We start from the raw sequence: 24,135 nt of genomic DNA on the forward strand, positions 1-24,135 counted from the left end.
GGGTGTCAGAACCCAGGAGCGTCGATGTTATAAACATAGGTTTTTACTTCGCTGTAAAGAGCTCTGGTGGTCTCAACTTTAGTGGGACAAGTTATAAAATCGTCAAAAGTTTTGCAAAAACGGACCACTATTGCTATTTTTGAGCCCCTAGCGGAAAAATTTGTAAACTTTTTTCTCTGAAGGCACCTTAACAGCCGAACGCGCTAACCATTGCTCCACGGAAGCCCAAAAGTTAAATGCTCGTCAGGTATTGTGTAAAAACCTTGACTTTTTACGTCACATCTGAGACCTCACAACACCGCTCCCGGATGGGCTCGAACCACCAACCTATTGGTTAACAGCCGAACGCGCTAACCATTGAGCCACGGAAGCTCAGAAATTAAATTGTTGTCAGGTATTGTGGAAAAACTTTGGCTTTCTACGTTACATTTGAGACCCCACAACACCTCTCCCGGGTGGGCTCGAACCACCAACCTTTCGATTAACAGCTGAACGCGGTAACCATTGTGCCACGGAAGCCCAAAAATTAAATGCTCGTCAGGTATTGTGTAAAAACCTTGACTTTTTACGTCACATCTGAGACCTCACAACACCGCTCCCGGATGGGCTCGAACCACCAACCTATTGGTTAACAGCCGAACGCGCTAACCATTGCGCCACGGAAGCCCAAAAATTAAATGGTCGTCAGGTATTGTGGAAAAAGTTTGGCTTTCTACGTTACACTTGACATCACACAACACCGCTCCCGGGTGGGCTCGAACCACCAACCTATTGGTTAACAGCTGAACGCGCTAACCATTGAGCCACGGAAGCTCAGAAATTAAACGGTTGTCAGGTATTGTGGAAAAACTTTGGCTTTTTACTTCACATCTGAGACCTCACAACACCGCTCCCGGATGGGCTCGAACCACCAACCTTTCGGTTAACAGCCGAACGCGCTAACCATTGCGCCACGGACGCCCAAAAAAAATGGTCGTCAGGTATTGCGGAAAAACTTTGGCTATTTACGTTACATTTGAGATCCAAAAACACCGCTCCCGGGTGGGCTCGAACCACCAAGCTATTGGTTAACAGCCGAACGCGCTAACCATTGAGCCACGAAAGATCAGAAAATAAATGGTTATCACGTATTATGGAAAAAGTTTGACTTTTCACGCTACATCTGAGACCTCACAACACCTCTCCCGGGTGGGCTTGAACCACCAACCTTTCGATTAACAGCTGAACGCGCTAACCATTGCGCCACGGAAGCCCAAAAATTAAATGCTCGTCAGGTATTGTGGAAAAACTCTGACATTTTACGTTACATCTGAGACGTCACAACACCGCTCCCGGGAGGGCTCGAACCACCAACCTTTCGGTTAACAGCTGAACGCGCTGACCATTGCGCCACTGAAGCCCAAAAATTAAATGGTCGTCAGGTATTGTGGAAAAGTTTTGACTTTATACGCTACATTTGAGATCACACAACACCGCTCCCGGGTGGGCTCGAACCACCAACCTATTGGTTAACAGCTGAACGCGCTAACCATTGAGCCACGGAAGCTCAGAAATTAAACGGTTGTCAGGTATTGTGGAAAAACTTTGGCTTTCTACGTTACATTTGAGACCCCACAACACCTCTCCCGGGTGGGCTCGAACCCACAACCTTTCGATTAACAGCTGAACGCGCTAACCATTGCGCCACGGAAGCCCAAAAATTAAATGCTCGTCAGATATTGTGTAAAAACCTTGACTTTTTACGTCACATCTAAGACCTCACAACACCGCTCCCGGATGGGCTCGAACCACCAACCTATTGGTTAACAGTCGAACGCGCTAACCATTGCGCCACGGACGCCCAATAATTAAATGGTTGTCAGGTATTGTTGAAAAGTTACGACTTTTCACGCTACTTCTGAGACCCCACAAATCCTCTCTCGTTTGGGCTCGAACCACCAACCTATTGCTTAACAGCTGAACGCGCTAACCATTGAGCCACGGAAGCTCAGAAATTAAACGGTTGTCAGGTATTGTGGAAAGACTTTGGCTTTCTACGTTACATTTGAGACCCCACAACACCTCTCCCGGGTGGGCTCGAACCACCAACCTTTCGGTTAACAGCTGAACGCGCTAACCATTGCGCCACTGAGGCCCAAAATTTAAATGGTCGTCAGGTATTGTGGAAAAACTTTGGCTATTTACGTTACATTTGAGATCCAAAAACACCGCTCCCGGGTGGGCTCGAACCACCAACCTATTGGTTAACAGCCGAACGCGCTAACCATTGAGCCACGGAAGATCAGAAATTAAATGGTTGTCACGTATTGTGGAAAAGTTTTGACTTTTAACGCTACATCTGAGACCCCACAACACCTCTTCCGGGTGGGCTCGAACCACCAACCTTTCGATTAAGAGCTGGACGCGCTAATTACTGCGCCACGGAAGCTCCGAAATTAAATGGTTGTCAGGTATTGTGGAAAAACTCTGACATTTTACGTAATATCTGAGACGTCACAACACCGCTCCCGGATGGGCTCGAACCACCAACCTTTCGGTTAACAGCCGAACGCGCTAGCCATTGCGCCACGGACGCCCAAAAATTAAATGGTTGTCAGGTATTGTTGAAAAGTTACGACTTTTCACGCTACATCTGAGACCCCACAAAACCTCTCTCGTTTGGGCTCGAACCACCAACCTTTCGGTTAACAGCTGAACGCGCTGACCATTGCGCCACTGAAGCAGAAAAATTAAATTTTCGTCAGGTATTGAGGTAAAAATTTGACTTTTTACTTCACATCTGAGGCCTCACAACACCGCTCCCGGATGGGCTCGAACCACCAACCTTTCGGTTAACAGCCGAACGCGCTAACCATTGCGCCACGGACGCCCAAAAAAAAATGGTCGTCAGGTATTGCGGAAAAACTTTGGCTATTTACGTTACATTTGAGATCCAAAAACACCGCTCCCGGGTGGGCTCGAACCACCAAGCTATTGGTTAACAGCCGAACGCGCTAACCATTGAGCCACGAAAGATCAGAAAATAAATGGTTATCACGTATTATGGAAAAAGTTTGACTTTTCACGCTACATCTGAGACCTCACAACACCTCTCCCGGGTGGGCTCGAACCACCAACCTTTCGATTAACAGCTGAACGCGCTAACCATTGCGCCACGGAAGCCCAAAAATTAAATGTTCGTCAGGTATTGTGGAAAAACTCTGACATTTTACGTTACATCTGAGACGTCACAACACTTCTCCCGGATGGGCTCGAACCACCAACCTATTGGTTAATAGCCGAACGCGCTAACCATTGCGCCACTGAAGCCCAAAAATTAAATTTTCGTCAGGTATTGAGGTAAAACTTTGACTTTTTACTTCACATCTGAGGCCTCACAACACCGTTCCCGGATGGGCTCGAACCACCAACCTTTCGGTTAACAGCCGAACGCGCTAACCATTGCGCCACGGAAGCCCAAAAATTAAATGGTCGTCAGGTATTGTGGAAAAACTTTGGCTTTCTACGTTACATTTGAGATCACACAACACCGCTCCCGGGTGGGCTCGAACCACCAACCTATTGGTTAACAGCTGAACGCGCTAACCACTGAGCCACGGAAGCTCAGAAATTAAACGGTTGTCAGGTATTGTGGAAAAACTTTGGCTTTCTACGTTACATTTGAGACCCCACAACACCTCTCCCGGGTGGGCTCGAACCACCAACCTTTCGATTAACAGCTGAACGCGCTAACCATTGCGCCACGGAAGCCCAAAAATTAGATGCTCGTCAGATATTGTGTAAAAACCTTGACTTTTTACGTCACATCTAAGACCTCACAACACCGCTCCCGGATGGGCTCGAACCACCAACCTATTGGTTAACAGCCGAACGCGCTAACCATTGCGCCACGGACGCCCAATAATTAAATGGTTGTCAGGTATTGTTGAAAAGTTACTTTTCACGCTACTTCTGAGACCCCACAAATCCTCTCTCGTTTGGGCTCGAACCACCAACCTTTCGATTAACAGCTGAACGCGCTAACCATTGCGCCACGGAAGCCCAAAAGTTAAATGTTCGTCAGGTGTTTTGGAAAAACTCTGACATTTTACGTTACATCTGAGACGTCACAACACCGCTCCCGGGAGGGCTCGAACCACCAACCTTTCGGTTAACAGCCGAACGCGCTAACCATTCGCCACGGACGCCCAAAAATTAAATGGTCGTCAGGTATTGTGGAAATATTTTGGCTATTTACGTTACATATGAGATCCAAAAACACCGCTCCCGGGTGGGCTCGAACCACCAACCTATTGGTTAACAGCCGAACGCGCTAACCATTGAGCCACGAAAGCTCGGAAAATAAATGGTTGCCACGTATTGTGGAAAAGTTTTGTCTTTTTACGCTACATATGAGACCCAACAACACCTCTCCCGGGTGGGCTCGAACCACCAACCTTTCGATTAACAGCTGAACGCGCTAACCATTGCGCCACGCAAGCCCAAAAATTAAATGTTCGTCAGATATTGTGGAAAAACTCTGACATTTTACGTTACATCTGAGACGTCACAACACTTCTCCCGGATAGGCTCGAAAAACCAACCAATTGGTTAACAGCCGAACGCGCTAACCATTGAGCCACAGAAGCTCAGAAATTAAATGGTTGTTAGGTTTTGTGGATAAGTTATGACTTTTTACGTTACATCTGAGACCCTACAACACCTCTCCCAGGTGGGCTCGAACCACCATCCTTTCGGTTAACAGCCGAACGCGCTAACATTGAGCCACGGACGCCCAAAAATTAAATGGTTGTCAGGTATTGTTGAAAAGTTACGAATTTTCACGCTACATCTGAGACCCCACAAATCCTCTCTCGTTTGGGCTCGAACCACCAACCTTTCGGTTAACAGCTGAACGCACTAACCATTGCGCCAAGGAAGCCCAAAAATGAAATGGTCGTCAGGTATTGTGGAAAAACTTTGGCTATTTACGTTACATTTGAGATCCCAAAACACCGCTCCCGGGTGGGCTCGAACCACCAACCTATTGGTTAACAGCTGAACGCGCTAAACACTGAGCCACGGAAGCTCAGAAATTAAACGGTTGTCAGGTATTGTGGAAAAACTTTGGCTTTCTACGTTACATTTGAGACCCCACAACACCTCTCCCGGGTGGGCTCGAACCACCAACCTTTCGATTAACAGCTGAACGCGCTAACCATTGCGCCACGGAAGCCCAAAAATTAGATGCTCGTCAGATATTGTGTAAAAACCTTGACTTTTTACGTCACATCTAAGACCTCACAACACCGCTCCCGGATGGGCTCGAACCACCAACCTATTGGTTAACAGCCGAACGCGCTAACCATTGCGCCACGGACGCCCAATAATTAAATGGTTGTCAGGTATTGTTGAAAAGTTACTTTTCACGCTACTTCTGAGACCCCACAAATCCTCTCTCGTTTGGGCTCGAACCACCAACCTTTCGATTAACAGCTGAACGCGCTAACCATTGCGCCACGGAAGCCCAAAAGTTAAATGTTCGTCAGGTGTTTTGGAAAAACTCTGACATTTTACGTTACATCTGAGACGTCACAACACCGCTCCCGGGAGGGCTCGAACCACCAACCTTTCGGTTAACAGCCGAACGCGCTAACCATTCGCCACGGACGCCCAAAAATTAAATGGTCGTCAGGTATTGTGGAAATATTTTGGCTATTTACGTTACATATGAGATCCAAAAACACCGCTCCCGGGTGGGCTCGAACCACCAACCTATTGGTTAACAGCCGAACGCGCTAACCATTGAGCCACGAAAGCTCGGAAAATAAATGGTTGCCACGTATTGTGGAAAAGTTTTGTCTTTTTACGCTACATATGAGACCCAACAACACCTCTCCCGGGTGGGCTCGAACCACCAACCTTTCGATTAACAGCTGAACGCGCTAACCATTGCGCCACGCAAGCCCAAAAATTAAATGTTCGTCAGATATTGTGGAAAAACTCTGACATTTTACGTTACATCTGAGACGTCACAACACTTCTCCCGGATAGGCTCGAAAAACCAACCAATTGGTTAACAGCCGAACGCGCTAACCATTGAGCCACAGAAGCTCAGAAATTAAATGGTTGTTAGGTTTTGTGGATAAGTTATGACTTTTTACGTTACATCTGAGACCCTACAACACCTCTCCCAGGTGGGCTCGAACCACCATCCTTTCGGTTAACAGCCGAACGCGCTAACATTGAGCCACGGACGCCCAAAAATTAAATGGTTGTCAGGTATTGTTGAAAAGTTACGAATTTTCACGCTACATCTGAGACCCCACAAATCCTCTCTCGTTTGGGCTCGAACCACCAACCTTTCGGTTAACAGCTGAACGCACTAACCATTGCGCCAAGGAAGCCCAAAAATGAAATGGTCGTCAGGTATTGTGGAAAAACTTTGGCTATTTACGTTACATTTGAGATCCCAAAACACCGCTCCCGGGTGGGCTCGAACCACCAACCTATTGCTTAACAGCCGAACGCGCTAACCATTGAGCCACGGAAGCTCAGAAAATAAATGGTTATCACGTATTATGGAAAAAGTTTGACTTTTCACGCTACATCTGAGACCTCACAACACCGCTCCCGGATGGGCTCGAACCACCAACCTTTCGATTAACAGCCGAACGCGCTAACATTGAGCCAAAGAAGCCCAAAAATTAAATGTTCGTCAGGACAATAAATAAAAATGTACCTCGATTTTTAATTTTCAGCTGTTAACCGAAAGGTTGGTGGTTCGAGCCCTCCCGGGAGCGGTGTTGTGACGTCTCAGATGTAACGTAAAATGTCAGAGTTTTTCCACAATACCTGACGAGCATTTAATTTTTGGGCTTCCGTGGCGCAATGGTTAGCGCGTTCAGCTGTTAATCGAAAGGTTGGTGGTTCGAGCCCACCCGGGAGAGGTGTTGTGAGGTCTCAGATGTAGCGTGAAAAGACAAACTTTTTCCATAATACGTGATAACCATTTATTTTCTGATCTTTCGTGGCTCAATGGTTAGCGCGTTCGGCTGTTAACCAATAGATTGGTGGTTCGAGCCCACCCGGGAGCGGTGTTTTTGGATCTCAAATGTAACGTAAATAGCCAAAGTTTTTCTACAATACCTGACGACCATTTAATTTTTGGGCTTCCGAGGCGCAATGGTTAGTGCGTTCAGCTGTTAACCGAAAGGTTGGTGGTTCGAGCCCAAACGAGAGAGGATTTGTGGGGTCTCAGATGTAGCGTGAAAATTCGTAACTTTTCAACAATACCTGACAACCATTTAATTTTTGGGCGTCCGTGGCGCAATGGCTAGCGCGTTCGGCTGTTAACCGAAAGGTTGGTGGTTCGAGCCCATCCGGGAGCGGTGTTATGACGTCTCAGATGTTACGTAAAATGTCAGAGTTTTTCCACAATACCTGACGAACATTTAATTTTTGGGCTTCCGTGGCGCAGTAATTAGCGCGTCCAGCTCTTAATCGAAAGAATGGTGGTTTGAGCCCACCCGGAAGAGGTGTTGTGGGGTCTCAGATGTAGCGTTAAAAGTCAAAACTTTTCCACAATACGTGACAACCATTTAAATTCTGATCTTCCGTGGCTCAATGGTTAGCGCGTTCGGCTGTTAACCAATAGGTTGGTGGTTCGAGCCCACCCGGGAGCGGTGTTTTTGGACCTCAAATGTAACGTAAATAGCCAAAGTTTTTCCACAATACCTGACGACCATTTAATTTTTGGGCGTCCGTGGCGAATGGTTAGCGCGTTCGGCTGTTAACCGAAAGGTTGGTGGTTCGAGCCCATCCGAGAGCGGTGTCGTGAGGTCTCAGATGAGAAGTAAAAAGTCAAGGTTTTACCTCAATACCTGACGAAAATTTAATTTTTGGGCTTCAGTGGCGCAATGGTCAGCGCGTTCAGCTGTTAACCGAAAGGTTGGTGGTTCGAGCCCTCCCGGGAGCGGTGTTGTGACGTCTCAGATGTAACGCAAAATGTCAGAGTTTTTTCACAACACCAGACGAACATTTAACTTTTGGGCTTCCGTGGCGCAATGGTTAGCGCGTTCGGCTGTTAACCAATAGGTTGGTGGTTCGAGCCCATCCGGGAGCGGTGTTGTGAGGTCTCAGATGTGACGTAAAAAGTCAAGGTTTTTACACAATACCAGACGAGCATTTAATTTTTGGGATTCCGTGGCGCAATGGTTAGCGCGTTCAGCTGTTAATCGAAAGGTTGGTGGTTCGAGCCCACCCGGGAGAGGTGTTGTGGGGTCTCAAATGTAACGTAGAAAGCCAAAGTTTTTCCACAACACCTGACAACCATTTAATTTCTGAGCTTCCGTGGCTCAATGGTTAGCGCGTTCGGCTGTTAACCAATAGGTTGGTGGTTCGAGCCCATCCGGGAGCGGTGTTGTGAGGTCTCAGATGTGACGTAAGAAGTCAAGGTTTTTACACAATACCTGACGAGTATTTAACTTTTGGGCTTCCGTGGCGCAATGGTTAGCGCGTTCGGCTGTTAACCAATAGGTTGGTGGTTCGAGCCCATCCGGGAGCGGTGTTGTGAGGTCTCAGATGTGACGTAAAAAGTCAAGTTTTTGCACAATACCTGACGAGCATTTAGGTTTTGGGCTTCCGTGGCGCAATGGTTAGCGCGTTCGGCTGTTAACCAATAGGTTGGTGGTTCGAGCCCACCCGGGAGCGGTGTTGTGTGATCTCAAATGTAACGTAGAAAGCCAAAATTTTTCCACAATACCTGACGACCATTTAATTTTTGGGCTTCCGTGGCGCAATGGTTAGCACGTTCGGCTGTTAACCAATAGGTTGGTGGTTCGAGCCCATCCGGGAGCGGTGTTGTGAGGTCTCAGATGTGACGTAAAAAGTCAAGGTTTTTACACAATACCTGACGAGCATTTAATTTTTGGGATTCCGTGGCGCAATGGTTAGCGCGTTCAGTTGTTAATCGAAAGGTTGGTGGTTCGAGCCCACCCGGGAGAGGTGTTGTGGGGTCTCAAATGTAACGTAGAAAGCCAAAGTTTTTCCACAACACCTGACAACCATTTAATTTCTGAGCTTCCGTGGCTCAATGGTTAGCGCGTTCGGCTGTTAACCAATAGGTTGGTGGTTCGAGCCCATCCGGGAGCGGTGTTGTGAGGTCTCAGATGTGACGTAAATTGTCAAGGTTTTTACACAATACCTGACGAGCATTTAACTTTTGGGCTTCCGTGGCGCAATGGTTAGCGCGTTCGGCTGTTAACCAATAGGTTGGTGGTTCGAGCCCACCCGGGAGCGGTGTTGTGTGATCTCAAATGTAACGTAGAAAGCCAAAATTTTTCCACAATACCTGACGACCATTTAATTTTTGGGCTTCCGTGGCGCAATGGTTAGCACGTTCGGCTGTTAACCAATAGGTTGGTGGTTCGAGCCCATCCGGGAGCGGTGTTGTAAGGTCTCAGATGTGACGTTAAAAGTCAAGGTTTTCCACAATACCTGACAACCATTTAATTTCTGAGCTTCCGTGGCTCAATGGTTAGCGCGTTCGGCTGTTAACCAATAGGTTGGTGGTTCGAGCCCACCCGGGAGCGGTGTTGTGGGATCTGAAATGTAACGTAGAAAGCCAAAGTTTTTGCACACTAAATGACGACCATTTAATTTTTGGGCTTCCGTGGTGCAATGGTTAGCGCGTTCGGCTGTTAACCAATAGGTTGGTGGTTCGACCCCATCCGGGAGCGGTGTTGTGAGGTCTCAGATGTGACGTAAAAAGTCAAGGTTTTTACATAATACCTGACGAGCATTTAACTTTTGGGCTTCCGTGGCGCAATGGTTAGCGCGTTCGGCTGTTAACCAATAGGTTGGTGGTTCGAGCCCACCCGGGAGCGGTGTTGTGTGATCTCAAATGTAACGTAGAAAGCCAAAGTTTTTCCACAATACCTGACGACCATTTAATTTTTGGGCTTCCGTGGCGCAATGGTTAGCGCGTTCAGCTGCTATTCAAAAGACTGGTGGTTTGAGCTCTCCCGGGAGCGGTGTTGTGACGTCTCAAATGTAACATAAAATGTCAGAGTTTTTCCACAATACCTGTCGAACATTGAATTTTCGGGCTTCCGTGGCGCAATGGTTAGCGCGTTCAGCTGTTAATCGAGAGGTTGGTGGTACGAGCCCACCCGGGAGAGGTGTTGTGGGGTCTCAGATGTAGCGTAAAAAGTCAAAACCTTTCCACAATACGTGACAACCATTTAATTTCTGGGCTTCCGTGGCTCAATGATTAGCGCGTTCGGCTGTTAACCAATAGGTTGGTGGTTCGAGCCCATCCGGGAGCGGTGTTGTGTGATCTCAAATGTAACGTAGAAAGCCAAAGTTTTTGCACAATAAATGACGACCATTTAATTTTTGGGCTTCCGTGGCGCAATGGTTAGCGCGTTCGGCTGTTAACCAATAGGTTGGTGGTTCGAGCCCACCCGGGAGCGGTGTTGTGGGATCTGAAATGTAACGTAGAAAGCCAAAGTTTTTGCACACTAAATGACGACCATTTAATTTTTGGGCTTCCGTGGTGCAATGGTTAGCGCGTTCGGCTGTTAACCAATAGGTTGGTGGTTCGACCCCATCCGGGAGCGGTGTTGTGAGGTCTCAGATGTGACGTAAAAAGTCAAGGTTTTTACATAATACCTGACGAGCATTTAACTTTTGGGCTTCCGTGGCGCAATGGTTAGCGCGTTCGGCTGTTAACCAATAGGTTGGTGGTTCGAGCCCACCCGGGAGCGGTGTTGTGTGATCTCAAATGTAACGTAGAAAGCCAAAGTTTTTCCACAATACCTGACGACCATTTAATTTTTGGGCTTCCGTGGCGCAATGGTTAGCGCGTTCAGCTGCTATTCAAAAGACTGGTGGTTTGAGCTCTCCCGGGAGCGGTGTTGTGACGTCTCAAATGTAACATAAAATGTCAGAGTTTTTCCACAATACCTGTCGAACATTGAATTTTCGGGCTTCCGTGGCGCAATGGTTAGCGCGTTCAGCTGTTAATCGAGAGGTTGGTGGTACGAGCCCACCCGGGAGAGGTGTTGTGGGGTCTCAGATGTAGCGTAAAAAGTCAAAACCTTTCCACAATACGTGACAACCATTTAATTTCTGGGCTTCCGTGGCTCAATGATTAGCGCGTTCGGCTGTTAACCAATAGGTTGGTGGTTCGAGCCCATCCGGGAGCGGTGTTGTGTGATCTCAAATGTAACGTAGAAAGCCAAAGTTTTTGCACAATAAATGACGACCATTTAATTTTTGGGCTTCCGTGGCGCAATGGTTAGCGCGTTCGGCTTATAACCAATAGGTTGGTGGTTCGACCCCATCCGGGAGCGGTGTATTGAGGTCTCAGATTTGACGTAAAAAATCAAGGTTTTTACACAATACCTGACGAGCATTTAACTTTTGGGCTTCCGTGGCGCAATGGTTAGCGCGTTCGGCTGTTAACCAATAGGTTGGTGGTTCGAGCCCATCCGGGAGCGGTGTTGTGAGGTCTCAGATGTGACGTAAAAAGTCAAGGTTTTTACACAATACCTGACGAGCATTTAACATTTGGGCTTCCGTGGCGCAATGTTTAGCGCGTTCGGCTGTTAACCAATAGGTTGGTGGTTCGAGCCCATCCGGGAGCGGTGTTGTGAGGTCTCAGATGTGACGTAAAAAGTCAAGGTTTTTACACAATACCTGACGAGCATTTAACTTTTGGGCTTCCGTGGCGCAATGTTTAGCGCGTTCGGCTGTTAACCAATAGGATGGTGGTTCGAGCCCATCCGGGAGCGGTGTTGTGAGGTCTCAGATGTGACGTAAAAAGTCAAGGTTTTTACACAATACCTGACGAGCATTAAACTTTTGGGCTTCCGTGGCGCAATGGTTAGCGCGTTCGGCTGTTAACCAATAGGTTGGTGGTTCGAGCCCATCCGGGAGCGGTGTTGTGAGGTCTCAGATGTGACGTAAGATGTCAAGGTTTTTACACAATACCTGACGAGTATTTAACTTTTGGGCTTCCGTGGCGCAATGGTTAGCGCGTTCGGCTGTTAACCAATAGGTTGGTGGTTCGAGCCCATCCGGGAGCGGTGTTGTGAGGTCTCAGATGTGACGTAAAAAGTCAAGGTTTTTACACAATACCTGACGAGCATTTAATTTTTGGGATTCCGTGGCGCAATGGTTAGCGCGTTCAGCTGTTAATCGAAAGGTTGGTGGTTCGAGCCCACCCGGGAGAGGTGTTGTGGGGTCTCAAATGTAACGTAGAAAGCCAAAGTTTTTCCACAACACCTGACAACCATTTAATTTCTGAGCTTCCGTGGCTCAATGGTTATTGCGTTCGGCTGTTAACCAATAGGTTGGTGGTTCGAGCCCATCCGGGAGCGGTGTTGTGAGGTCTCAGATGTGACGTAAAAAGTCAAGGTTTTTACACAATACCTGACGAGCATTTAACTTTTGGGCTTCCGTGGCGCAATGGTTAGCGCGTTCGGCTGTTAACCAATAGGTTGGTGGTTCGAGCCCATCCGGGAGCGGTGTTGTGAGGTCTCAGATGTGACGTAAAAAGTCAAGTTTTTTGCACAATACCTGACGAGCATTTAGGTTTTGGGCTTCCGTGGCGCAATGGTTAGCGCGTTCGGCTGTTAAGCAATAGGTTGGTGGTTCGAGCCCATCCGGGAGCGGTGTTGTGAGGTCTCAGATGTGACGTAAAAAGTCAAGGTTTTTACACAATACCTGACGAGCATTTAAATTTTGGGCTTCCTTGGCGCAATGGTTAGCGCGTTCGGCTGTTAACCAATAGGTTGGTGGTTCGAGCCCACCCGGGAGCGGTGTTGTGTGATCTCAAATGTAACGTAGAAAGCCAAAATTTTTCCACAATACCTGACGACCATTTAATTTTTGGGCTTCCGTGGCGCAATGGTTAGCACGTTCGGCTGTTAACCAATAGGTTGGTGGTTCGAGACCATCCGGGAGCGGTGTTGTGAGGTCTCAGATGTGACGTAGAAAGCCAAAGTTTTTCCACAATACCTGACGACCATTTAATTTTTGGGCTTCCGTGGCTCAATGGTTAGCGCGTTCGGCTGTTAACCAATAGGTTGGTGGTTCGACCCCATCCGGGAGCGGTGTTGTGAGGTCTCAGATTTGACGTAAAAAATCAAGGTTTTTACACAATACCTGACGAGCATTTAACTTTTGGGCTTCCGTGGCGCAATGGTTAGCGCGTTCGGCTGTTAACCAATAGGTTGGTGGTTCGAGCCCATCCGGGAGCGGTGTTGTAAGGTCTCAGATGTGACGTAAAAAGTCAAGGTTTTTACACAATACCTGACGAGCATTTAACATTTGGGCTTCCGTGGCGCAATGTTTAGCGCGTTCGGCTGTTAACCAATAGGTTGGTGGTTCGAGCCCATCCGGGAGCGGTGTTGTGAGGTCTCAGATGTGACGTAAAAAGTCAAGGTTTTTACACAATACCTGACGAGCATTTAACTTTTGGGCTTCCGTGGCGCAATGTTTAGCGCGTTCGGCTGTTAACCAATAGGTTGGTGGTTCGAGCCCATCCGGGAGCGGTGTTGTGAGGTCTCATATGTGACGTAAAAAGTCAAGGTTTTTACACAATACCTGACGAGCATTAAATTTTTGGGCTTCCGTGGCGCAATGGTTAGCGCGTTCGGCTGTTAACCAATAGGTTGGTGGTTCGAGCCCATCCGGGAGCGGTGTTGTGAGGTCTCAGATGTGACGTAATATGTCAAGGTTTTTACACAATACCTGACGAGTATTTAACTTTTGGGCTTCCGTGGCGCAATGGTTAGCGCGTTCGGCTGTTAACCAATAGGTTGGTGGTTCGAGCCCATCCGGGAGCGGTGTTGTGAGGTCTCAGATGTGACGTAAAAAGTCAAGGTTTTTACACAATACCTGACGAGCATTTAATTTTTGGGATTCCGTGGCGCAATGGTTAGCGCGTTCAGCTGTTAATCGAAAGGTTGGTGGTTCGAGCCCACCCGGGAGAGGTGTTGTGGGGTCTCAAATGTAACGTAGAAAGCCAAAGTTTTTCCACAACACCTGACAACCATTTAATTTCTGAGCTTCCGTGGCTCAATGGTTAGCGCGTTCGGCTGTTAACCAATAGGTTGGTGGTTCGAGCCCATCCGGGAGCGGTGTTGTGAGGTCTCAGATGTGACGTAAAAAGTCAAGGTTTTTACACAATACCTGACGAGCATTTAACTTTTGGGCTTCCGTGGCGCAATGGTTAGCGCGTTCGGCTGTTAACCAATAGGTTGGTGGTTCGAGCCCATCCGGGAGCGGTGTTGTGAGGTCTCAGATGTGACGTAAAAAGTCAAGTTTTTTGCACAATACCTGACGAGCATTTAGGTTTTGGGCTTCCGTGGCGCAATGGTTAGCGCGTTCGGCTGTTAAGCAATAGGTTGGTGGTTCGACCCCATCCGGGAGCGGTGTTGTGAGGTCTCAGATGTGACGTAAAAAGTCAAGGTTTTTACACAATACCTGACGAGCATTTAAATTTTGGGCTTCCTTGGCGCAATGGTTAGCGCGTTCGGCTGTTAACCAATAGGTTGGTGGTTCGAGCCCACCCGGGAGCGGTGTTGTGTGATCTCAAATGTAACGTAGAAAGCCAAAATTTTTCCACAATACCTGACGACCATTTAATTTTTGGGCTTCCGTGGCGCAATGGTTAGCGCGTTCGGCTGTTAAGCAATAGGTTGGTGGTTCGACCCCATCCGGGAGCGGTGTTGTGAGGTCTCAGATGTGACGTAAAAAGTCAAGGTTTTTACACAATACCTGACGAGCATTTAAATTTTGGGCTTCCTTGGCGCAATGGTTAGCGCGTTCGGCTGTTAACCAATAGGTTGGTGGTTCGAGCCCACCCGGGAGCGGTGTTGTGTGATCTCAAATGTAACGTAGAAAGCCAAAATTTTTCCACAATACCTGACGACCATTTAATTTTTGGGCTTCCGTGGCGCAATGGTTAGCACGTTCGGCTGTTAACCAATAGGTTGGTGGTTCGAGCCCATCCGGGAGCGGTGTTGTGAGGTCTCACATGTGACGTAAAAAGTCAAGGTTTTTACACAATACCTGACGAGCATTTAATTTTTAGCTTCCGTGGCGCAATGGTTAGCGCGTTCAGCAGTTAACAAATAGGTTAGTGGTTCGAGCCCACCCGGGAGCGGCGTTGTGGGATCTCAAACGTAACGTAGAAAGCCAAAGTTTTTCCACAATCCCTGACGCCAATTTAATTTTTGGGCTTCCGTGGCGCAATGGTTAGCGCGTTCGGCTGTTAAGCAATAGGTTGGTGGTTCGACCCCATCCGGGAGCGGTGTTGTGAGGTCTCAGATGTGACGTAAAAAGTCAAGGTTTTTACACAATACCTGACGAGCATTTAAATTTTGGGCTTCCTTGGCGCAATGGTTAGCGCGTTCGGCTGTTAACCAATAGGTTGGTGGTTCGAGCCCACCCGGGAGCGGTGTTGTGTGATCTCAAATGTAACGTAGAAAGCCAAAATTTTTCCACAATACCTGACGACCATTTAATTTTTGGGCTTCCGTGGCGCAATGGTTAGCACGTTCGGCTGTTAACCAATAGGTTGGTGGTTCGAGCCCATCCGGGAGCGGTGTTGTGAGGTCTCAGATGTGACGTAAAAAGTCAAGGTTTTTACACAAGACCTGACGAGCATTTAATTTTTAGCTTCCGTGGCGCAATGGTTAGCGCGTTCAGCAGTTAACAAATAGGTTAGTGGTTCGAGCCCACCCGGGAGCGGCGTTGTGGGATCTCAAACGTAACGTAGAAAGCCAAAGTTTTTCCACAATACCTGACGACCATTTAATTTTTGGGCTTCCGTGGCGCAATGGTTAACGCGTTCGGCTGTTAACCAATAGGTTGGTGGTTCGAGCCCACCCGGGAGCGGTGTTGTGGGATCTCAAATGTAACGTAGAAAGCCAAAGTTTTTCCACAATACGTGACGACCATTTAATTTCTGAGCTTCCGTGGCTCAATGGTTAGCGCGTTCGGCTGTTAACCAATAGGTTGGTGGTTCGAGCCCATCCGGGAGCGGTGTTGTGAGGTCTCAGATGTGACGTAAAAAGTCAAGTTTTTTGCACAATACCTGACGAGCATTTAGGTTTTGGGCTTCCGTGGCGCAATGGTTAGCGCGTTCGGCTGTTAAGCAATAGGTTGGTGGTTCGACCCCATCCGGGAGCGGTGTTGTGAGGTCTCAGATGTGACGTAAAAAGTCAAGGTTTTTACACAATACCTGACGAGCATTTAAATTTTGGGCTTCCTTGGCGCAATGGTTAGCGCGTTCGGCTGTTAACCAATAGGTTGGTGGTTCGAGCCCACCCGGGAGCGGTGTTGTGTGATCTCAAATGTAACGTAGAAAGCCAAAATTTTTCCACAATACCTGACGACCATTTAATTTTTGGGCTTCCGTGGCGCAATGGTTAGCACGTTCGGCTGTTAACCAATAGGTTGGTGGTTCGAGCCCATCCGGGAGCGGTGTTGTGAGGTCTCAGATGTGACGTAAAAAGTCAAGGTTTTTACACAATACCTGACGAGCATTTAATTTTTAGCTTCCGTGGCGCAATGGTTAGCGCGTTCAGCAGTTAACAAATAGGTTAGTGGTTCGAGCCCACCCGGGAGCGGCGTTGTGGGATCTCAAACGTAACGTAGAAAGCCAAAGTTTTTCCACAATCCCTGACGCCAATTTAATTTTTGGGCTTCCGTGGCGCAATGGTTAGCGCGTTCGGCTGTTAAGCAATAGGTTGGTGGTTCGACCCCATCCGGGAGCGGTGTTGTGAGGTCTCAGATGTGACGTAAAAAGTCAAGGTTTTTACACAATACCTGACGAGCGTTTAAATTTTGGGCTTCCTTGGCGCAATGGTTAGCGCGTTCGGCTGTTAACCAATAGGTTGGTGGTTCGAGCCCACCCGGGAGCGGTGTTGTGTGATCTCAAATGTAACGTAGAAAGCCAAAATTTTTCCACAATACCTGACGACCATTTAATTTTTGGGCTTCCGTGGCGCAATGGTTAGCACGTTCGGCTGTTAACCAATAGGTTGGTGGTTCGAGCCCATCCGGGAGCGGTGTTGTGAGGTCTCAGATGTGACGTAAAAAGTCAAGGTTTTTACACAATACCTGACGAGCATTTAATTTTTAGCTTCCGTGGCGCAATGGTTAGCGCGTTCAGCAGTTAACAAATAGGTTAGTGGTTCGAGCCCACCCGGGAGCGGCGTTGTGGGATCTCAAACGTAACGTAGAAAGCCAAAGTTTTTCCACAATCCCTGACGCCAATTTAATTTTTGGGCTTCCGTGGCGCAATGGTTAGCGCGTTCGGCTGTTAAGCAATAGGTTGGTGGTTCGACCCCATCCGGGAGCGGTGTTGTGAGGTCTCAGATGTGACGTAAAAAGTCAAGGTTTTTACACAATACCTGACGAGCGTTTAAATTTTGGGCTTCCTTGGCGCAATGGTTAGCGCGTTCGGCTGTTAACCAATAGGTTGGTGGTTCGAGCCCACCCGGGAGCGGTGTTGTGTGATCTCAAATGTAACGTAGAAAGCCAAAATTTTTCCACAATACCTGACGACCATTTAATTTCTGAGCTTCCGTGGCTCAATGGTTAGCGCGTTCGGCTGTTAACCAATAGGTTGGTGGTTCGAGCCCATCCGGGAGCGGTGTTGTGAGGTCTCAGATGTGACGTAAAAAGTCAAGTTTTTTGCACAATACCTGACGAGCATTTAGGTTTTGGGCTTCCGTGGCGCAATGGTTAGCGCGTTCGGCTGTTAAGCAATAGGTTGGTGGTTCGACCCCATCCGGGAGCGGTGTTGTGAGGTCTCAGATGTGACGTAAAAAGTCAAGGTTTTTACACAATACCTGACGAGCATTTAAATTTTGGGCTTCCTTGGCGCAATGGTTAGCGCGTTCGGCTGTTAACCAATAGGTTGGTGGTTCGAGCCCACCCGGGAGCGGTGTTGTGTGATCTCAAATGTAACGTAGAAAGCCAAAATTTTTCCACAATACCTGACGACCATTTAATTTTTGGGCTTCCGTGGCGCAATGGTTAGCACGTTCGGCTGTTAACCAATAGGTTGGTGGTTCGAGCCCATCCGGGAGCGGTGTTGTGAGGTCTCAGATGTGACGTAAAAAGTCAAGGTTTTTACACAATACCTGACGAGCATTTAATTTTTAGCTTCCGTGGCGCAATGGTTAGCGCGTTCAGCAGTTAACAAATAGGTTAGTGGTTCGAGCCCACCCGGGAGCGGCGTTGTGGGATCTCAAACGTAACGTAGAAAGCCAAAGTTTTTCCACAATCCCTGACGCCAATTTAATTTTTGGGCTTCCGTGGCGCAATGGTTAGCGCGTTCGGCTGTTAAGCAATAGGTTGGTGGTTCGACCCCATCCGGGAGCGGTGTTGTGAGGTCTCAGATGTGACGTAAAAAGTCAAGGTTTTTACACAATACCTGACGAGCGTTTAAATTTTGGGCTTCCTTGGCGCAATGGTTAGCGCGTTCGGCTGTTAACCAATAGGTTGGTGGTTCGAGCCCACCCGGGAGCGGTGTTGTGTGATCTCAAATGTAACGTAGAAAGCCAAAATTTTTCCACAATACCTGACGACCATTTAATTTTTGGGCTTCCGTGGCGCAATGGTTAGCACGTTCGGCTGTTAACCAATAGGTTGGTGGTTCGAGCCCATCCGGGAGCGGTGTTGTGAGGTCTCAGATGTGACGTAAAAAGTCAAGGTTTTTACACAATACCTGACGAGCATTTAATTTTTAGCTTCCGTGGCGCAATGGTTAGCGCGTTCAGCAGTTAACAAATAGGTTAGTGGTTCGAGCCCACCCGGGAGCGGCGTTGTGGGATCTCAAACGTAACGTAGAAAGCCAAAGTTTTTCCACAATACCTGACGACCATTTAATTTTTGGGCTTCCGTGGCGCAATGGTTAACGCGTTCGGCTGTTAACCAATAGGTTGGTGGTTCGAGCCCACCCGGGAGCGGTGTTGTGGGATCTCAAATGTAACGTAGAAAGCCAAAGTTTTTCCACAATACGTGACGACCATTTAATTTCTGAGCTTCCGTGGCTCAATGGTTAGCGCGTTCGGCTGTTAACCAATAGGTTGGTGGTTCGAGCCCATCCGGGAGCTGTGTTGTGAGGTCTCAGATGTGACGTAAAAAGTCAAGTTTTTTGCACAATACCTGACGAGCATTTAGGTTTTGGGCTTCCGTGGCGCAATGGTTAGCGCGTTCGGCTGTTAAGCAATAGGTTGGTGGTTCGACCCCATCCGGGAGCGGTGTTGTGAGGTCTCAGATGTGACGTAAAAAGTCAAGGTTTTTACACAATACCTGACGAGCATTTAAATTTTGGGCTTCCTTGGCGCAATGGTTAGCGCGTTCGGCTGTTAACCAATAGGTTGGTGGTTCGAGCCCACCCGGGAGCGGTGTTGTGTGATCTCAAATGTAACGTAGAAAGCCAAAATTTTTCCACAATACCTGACGACCATTTAATTTTTGGGCTTCCGTGGCGCAATGGTTAGCACGTTCGGCTGTTAACCAATAGGTTGGTGGTTCGAGCCCATCCGGGAGCGGTGTTGTGAGGTCTCAGATGTGACGTAAAAAGTCAAGGTTTTTACACAATACCTGACGAGCATTTAAATTTTGGGATTCCGTGGCGCAATGGTTAGCGCGTTCAGCTGTTAATCGAAAGGTTGGTGGTTCGAGCCCACCCGGGAGAGGTGTTGTGCGGTCTCAAATGTAACGTAGAAAGCCAAAGTTTTTCCACAACACCTGACAACCATTTAATTTCTGAGCTTCCGTGGCTCAATGGTTAGCGCGTTCGGCTGTTAACCAATAGGTTGGTGGTTCGAGCCCATCCGGGAGCGGTGTTGTGAGGTCTCAGATGTGACGTAAAAAGTCAAGGTTTTTACACAATACCTGACGAGCATTTAACTTTTGGGCTTCCGTGGCGCAATGGTTAGCGCGTTCGGCTGTTAACCAATAGGTTAGTGGTTCGAGCCCATCCGGGAGCGTTGTTGTGAGGTCTCAGATGTGACGTAAAAAGTCAAGTTTTTTGCACAATACCTGACGAGCATTTAGGTTTTGGGCTTCCGTGGCGCAATGGTTAGCGCGTTCGGCTGTTAAGCAATAGGTTGGTGGTTCGACCCCATCCGGGAGCGGTGTTGTGAGGTCTCAGATGTGACGTAAAAAGTCAAGGTTTTTACACAATACCTGACGAGCATTTAAATTTTGGGCTTCCTTGGCGCAATGGTTAGCGCGTTCGGCTGTTAACCAATAGGTTGGTGGTTCGAGCCCACCCGGGAGCGGTGTTGTGTGATCTCAAATGTAACGTAGAAAGCCAAAATTTTTCCACAATACCTGACGACCATTTAATTTTTGGGCTTCCGTGGCGCAATGGTTAGCACGTTCGGCTGTTAACCAATAGGTTGGTGGTTCGAGCCCATCCGGGAGCGGTGTTGTGAGGTCTCAGATGTGACGTAAAAAGTCAAGGTTTTTACACAATACCTGACGAGCATTTAATTTTTAGCTTCCGTGGCGCAATGGTTAGCGCGTTCAGCAGTTAACAAATAGGTTAGTGGTTCGAGCCCACCCGGGAGCGGCGTTGTGGGATCTCAAACGTAACGTAGAAAGCCAAAGTTTTTCCACAATCCCTGACGCCAATTTAATTTTTGGGCTTCCGTGGCGCAATGGTTAACGCGTTCGGCTGTTAACCAATAGGTTGGTGGTTCGAGCCCACCCGGGAGCGGTGTTGTGGGATCTCAAATGTAACGTAGAAAGCCAAAGTTTTTCCACAATACGTGACGACCATTTAATTTCTGAGCTTCCGTGGCTCAATGGTTAGCGCGTTCGGCTGTTAACCAATAGGTTGGTGGTTCGAGCCCATCCGGGAGCGGTGTTGTGAGGTCTCAGATGTGACGTAAAAAGTCAAGTTTTTTGCACAATACCTGACGAGCATTTAGGTTTTGAGCTTCCGTGGCGCAATGGTTAGCGCGTTCGGCTGTTAAGCAATAGGTTGGTGGTTCGACCCCATCCGGGAGCGGTGTTGTGAGGTCTCAGATGTGACGTAAAAAGTCAAGGTTTTTACACAATACCTGACGAGCATTTAAATTTTGGGCTTCCTTGGCGCAATGGTTAGCGCGTTCGGCTGTTAACCAATAGGTTGGTGGTTCGAGCCCACCCGGGAGAGGTGTTGTGGGGTCTCAAATGTAACGTAGAAAGCCAAAGTTTTTCCACAACACCTGACAACCATTTAATTTCTGAGCTTCCGTGGCTCAATGGTTAGCGCGTTCGGCTGTTAACCAATAGGTTGGTGGTTCGAGCCCATCCGGGAGCGGTGTTGTGAGGTCTCAGATGTGACGTAAAAAGTCAAGGTTTTTACACAATACCTGACGAGCATTTAACTTTTGGGCTTCCGTGGCGCAATGGTTAGCGCGTTCGGCTGTTAACCAATAGGTTAGTGGTTCGAGCCCATCCGGGAGCGGTGTTGTGAGGTCTCAGATGTGACGTAAAAAGTCAAGTTTTTTGCACAATACCTGACGAGCATTTAGGTTTTGGGCTTCCGTGGCGCAATGGTTAGCGCGTTCGGCTGTTAAGCAATAGGTTGGTGGTTCGACCCCATCCGGGAGCGGTGTTGTGAGGTCTCAGATGTGACGTAAAAAGTCACAATACCTGACGAGCATTTAAATTTTGGGCTTCCTTGGCGCAATGGTTAGCGCGTTCGGCTGTTAACCAATAGGTTGGTGGTTCGAGCCCACCCGGGAGCGGTGTTGTGTGATCTCAAATGTAACGTAGAAAGCCAAAATTTTTCCACAATACCTGACGACCATTTAATTTTTGGGCTTCCGTGGCGCAATGGTTAGCACGTTCGGCTGTTAACCAATAGGTTGGTGGTTCGAGCCCATCCGGGAGCGGTGTTGTGAGGTCTCAGATGTGAGGTAAAAAGTCAAGGTTTTTACACAATACCTGACGAGCATTTAATTTTTAGCTTCCGTGGCGCAATGGTTAGCGCGTTCAGCAGTTAACAAATAGGTTAGTGGTTCGAGCCCACCCGGGAGCGGCGTTGTGGGATCTCAAACGTAACGTAGAAAGCCAAAGTTTTTCCACAATACCTGACGACCATTTAATTTTTGGGCTTCCGTGGCGCAATGGTTAACGCGTTCGGCTGTTAACCAATAGGTTGGTGGTTCGAGCCCACCCGGGAGCGGTGTTGTGGGATCTCAAATGTAACGTAGAAAGCCAAAGTTTTTCCACAATACGTGACGACCATTTAATTTCTGAGCTTCCGTGGCTCAATGGTTAGCGCGTTCGGCTGTTAACCAATAGGTTGGTGGTTCGAGCCCATCCGGGAGCGGTGTTGTGACGTCTCAGATGTGACGTAAAAAGTCCAGGTTTTTCCACAATACCGGACGACCATTTAATTTTGGGGCTTCCGTGGCGCAATCGTTAGCGCGTTCGGCTGTTAACAGAAAGGTTGGTGGTTCGAGCACACCCGGGAGCGGTGCTATGAGGTCTCAGATGTTACGTAAAAAGTCCAGGTTTTTCCACAATACCGGACGACCATTTAATTTTTGGGCTTCCGTGGCGCAATGGTTAGCGCGTTCAGCTGCTATTCAAGAGACTGGTGGTTTGAGCCCTTCCGGGAGCGGTGTTGTGACGTCTCAGATGTAACATAAAATGTCAGAGTTTTTCCACAATACCTGACGAATATTGAACTTTTGGGCTTCCGTGGCGCAATGGTTAGCGCGTTCGGCTGTTAACCAATAGGTTGGTGGTTCGAGCCCATCCGGGAGCGGTGTTGTGAGGTCTCAGAAGTGACGTAAAAAGTCAAGGTTTTTACACAATACCTGACGAGCATTTAATTTTTGGGCTTCCGTGGCGCAATGGTTAGCGCGTTCAGCAGTTAACAAATAGGTTAGTGGTTCGAGCCCACCCGGGAGCGGCGTTGTGGGATCTCAAACGTAACGTAGAAAGCCAAAGTTTTTCCACAATACCTGACGACCATTTAATTTTTGGGCTTCCGTGGCGCAATGGTTAACGCGTTCGGCTGTTAACAAATAGGTTGGTGGTTCGAGCCCACCCGGGAGCGGTGTTGTGGGATCTCAAATGTAACGTAGAAAGCCAAAGTTTTTCCACAATACGTGACAACCATTTAATTTCTGAGCTTCCGTGGCTGAATGGTTAGCGCGTTCAGCTTTTAACCAATAGGGTGGTGGTTCGAGCCCACCCGGGAGCGGTGTTGTGGGATCTCAAATGTAACGTAGAAAGACAAAGTTTTTCCACAATACCTGACGACCATTTATTTTTTGGGCTTCCTTGGCGCAATGGTTAGCGCGTTCGGCTGTTAACCGAAAGGTTGGTGGTTCGAGCCCAACCGAGAGAGGTGTTGTAGGGTCTCAGATGTAACGTAATAAGTCATAACTTATCCACAACACCTGACAACCATTTAATCTCTGAGCTTCCGTGGCTCAATGGTTAGCGCGTTCGGCTGTTAACCAATAGGTTGGTGGTTCGAGCCCATCCGGGAGCGGTGTTGTGAGGTCTCAGATGTAACGTAAAATGTCAGAGTTTTTCCACAATACCTGACGAACATTTAATTTTTGGGCTTCCGTGGCGCAATGGTTAGCGCGTTCGGCTGTTAACCAATAGGTTGGTGGCTCGAGCCCATCCGGGAGCGGTGTTGTGAGGTCTCAGATGTGACGTAAAAAGTCAAGGTTTTTACACAATACCTGACGAGCATTTAATTTTTAGCTTCCGTGGCGCAATGGTTAGCGCGATCAGCAGTTAACAAATAGGTTAGTGGTTCGAGCCCACCCGGGAGCGGCGTTGTGGGATCTCAAACGTAACGTAGAAAGCCAAAGTTTTTCCACAATACCTGACGACCATTTAATTTTTGGGCTTCCGTGGCGCAATGGTTAACGCGTTCGGCTGTTAACCAATAGGTTGGTGGTTCGAGTCCATCCGGGAGCGGTGTTGTGAGGTCTCAGATGTAGCGTAAAAAGTCAAAACTTTTCCACAATACGTGACGACCATTTAATTTCTGAGCTTCCGTGGCTCAATGGTTAGCGCGTTCGGCTGTTAACCAATAGGTTGGTGGTTCGAGCCCATCCGGGAGCGGTGTTGTGAGGTCTCAGAAGTGACGTAAAA

The 24,135-nt window shown here is 48.1% G+C and overlaps 1 non-coding gene across 1 annotated transcript; it reads left to right on the top strand.

Annotated features, from left to right (window-relative positions):
* The first annotated feature begins 11,263 nt into the window (after positions 1-11,263).
* TRNAI-UAU (transfer RNA isoleucine (anticodon UAU)) lies at positions 11,264-11,336 on the top strand. The gene has a single exon. It is a non-coding gene; the product is annotated as a tRNA-Ile (tRNA).
* The last annotated feature ends 12,799 nt before the right edge of the window (positions 11,337-24,135 follow it).

Source organism: Phalangium opilio, unplaced genomic scaffold (assembly GCF_054372755.1).
Source record: "Phalangium opilio isolate 3A_F unplaced genomic scaffold, DU_Popi_V2 ptg000390l_1, whole genome shotgun sequence".
Taxonomy (NCBI): Eukaryota; Metazoa; Arthropoda; class Arachnida; order Opiliones; family Phalangiidae; genus Phalangium; species Phalangium opilio.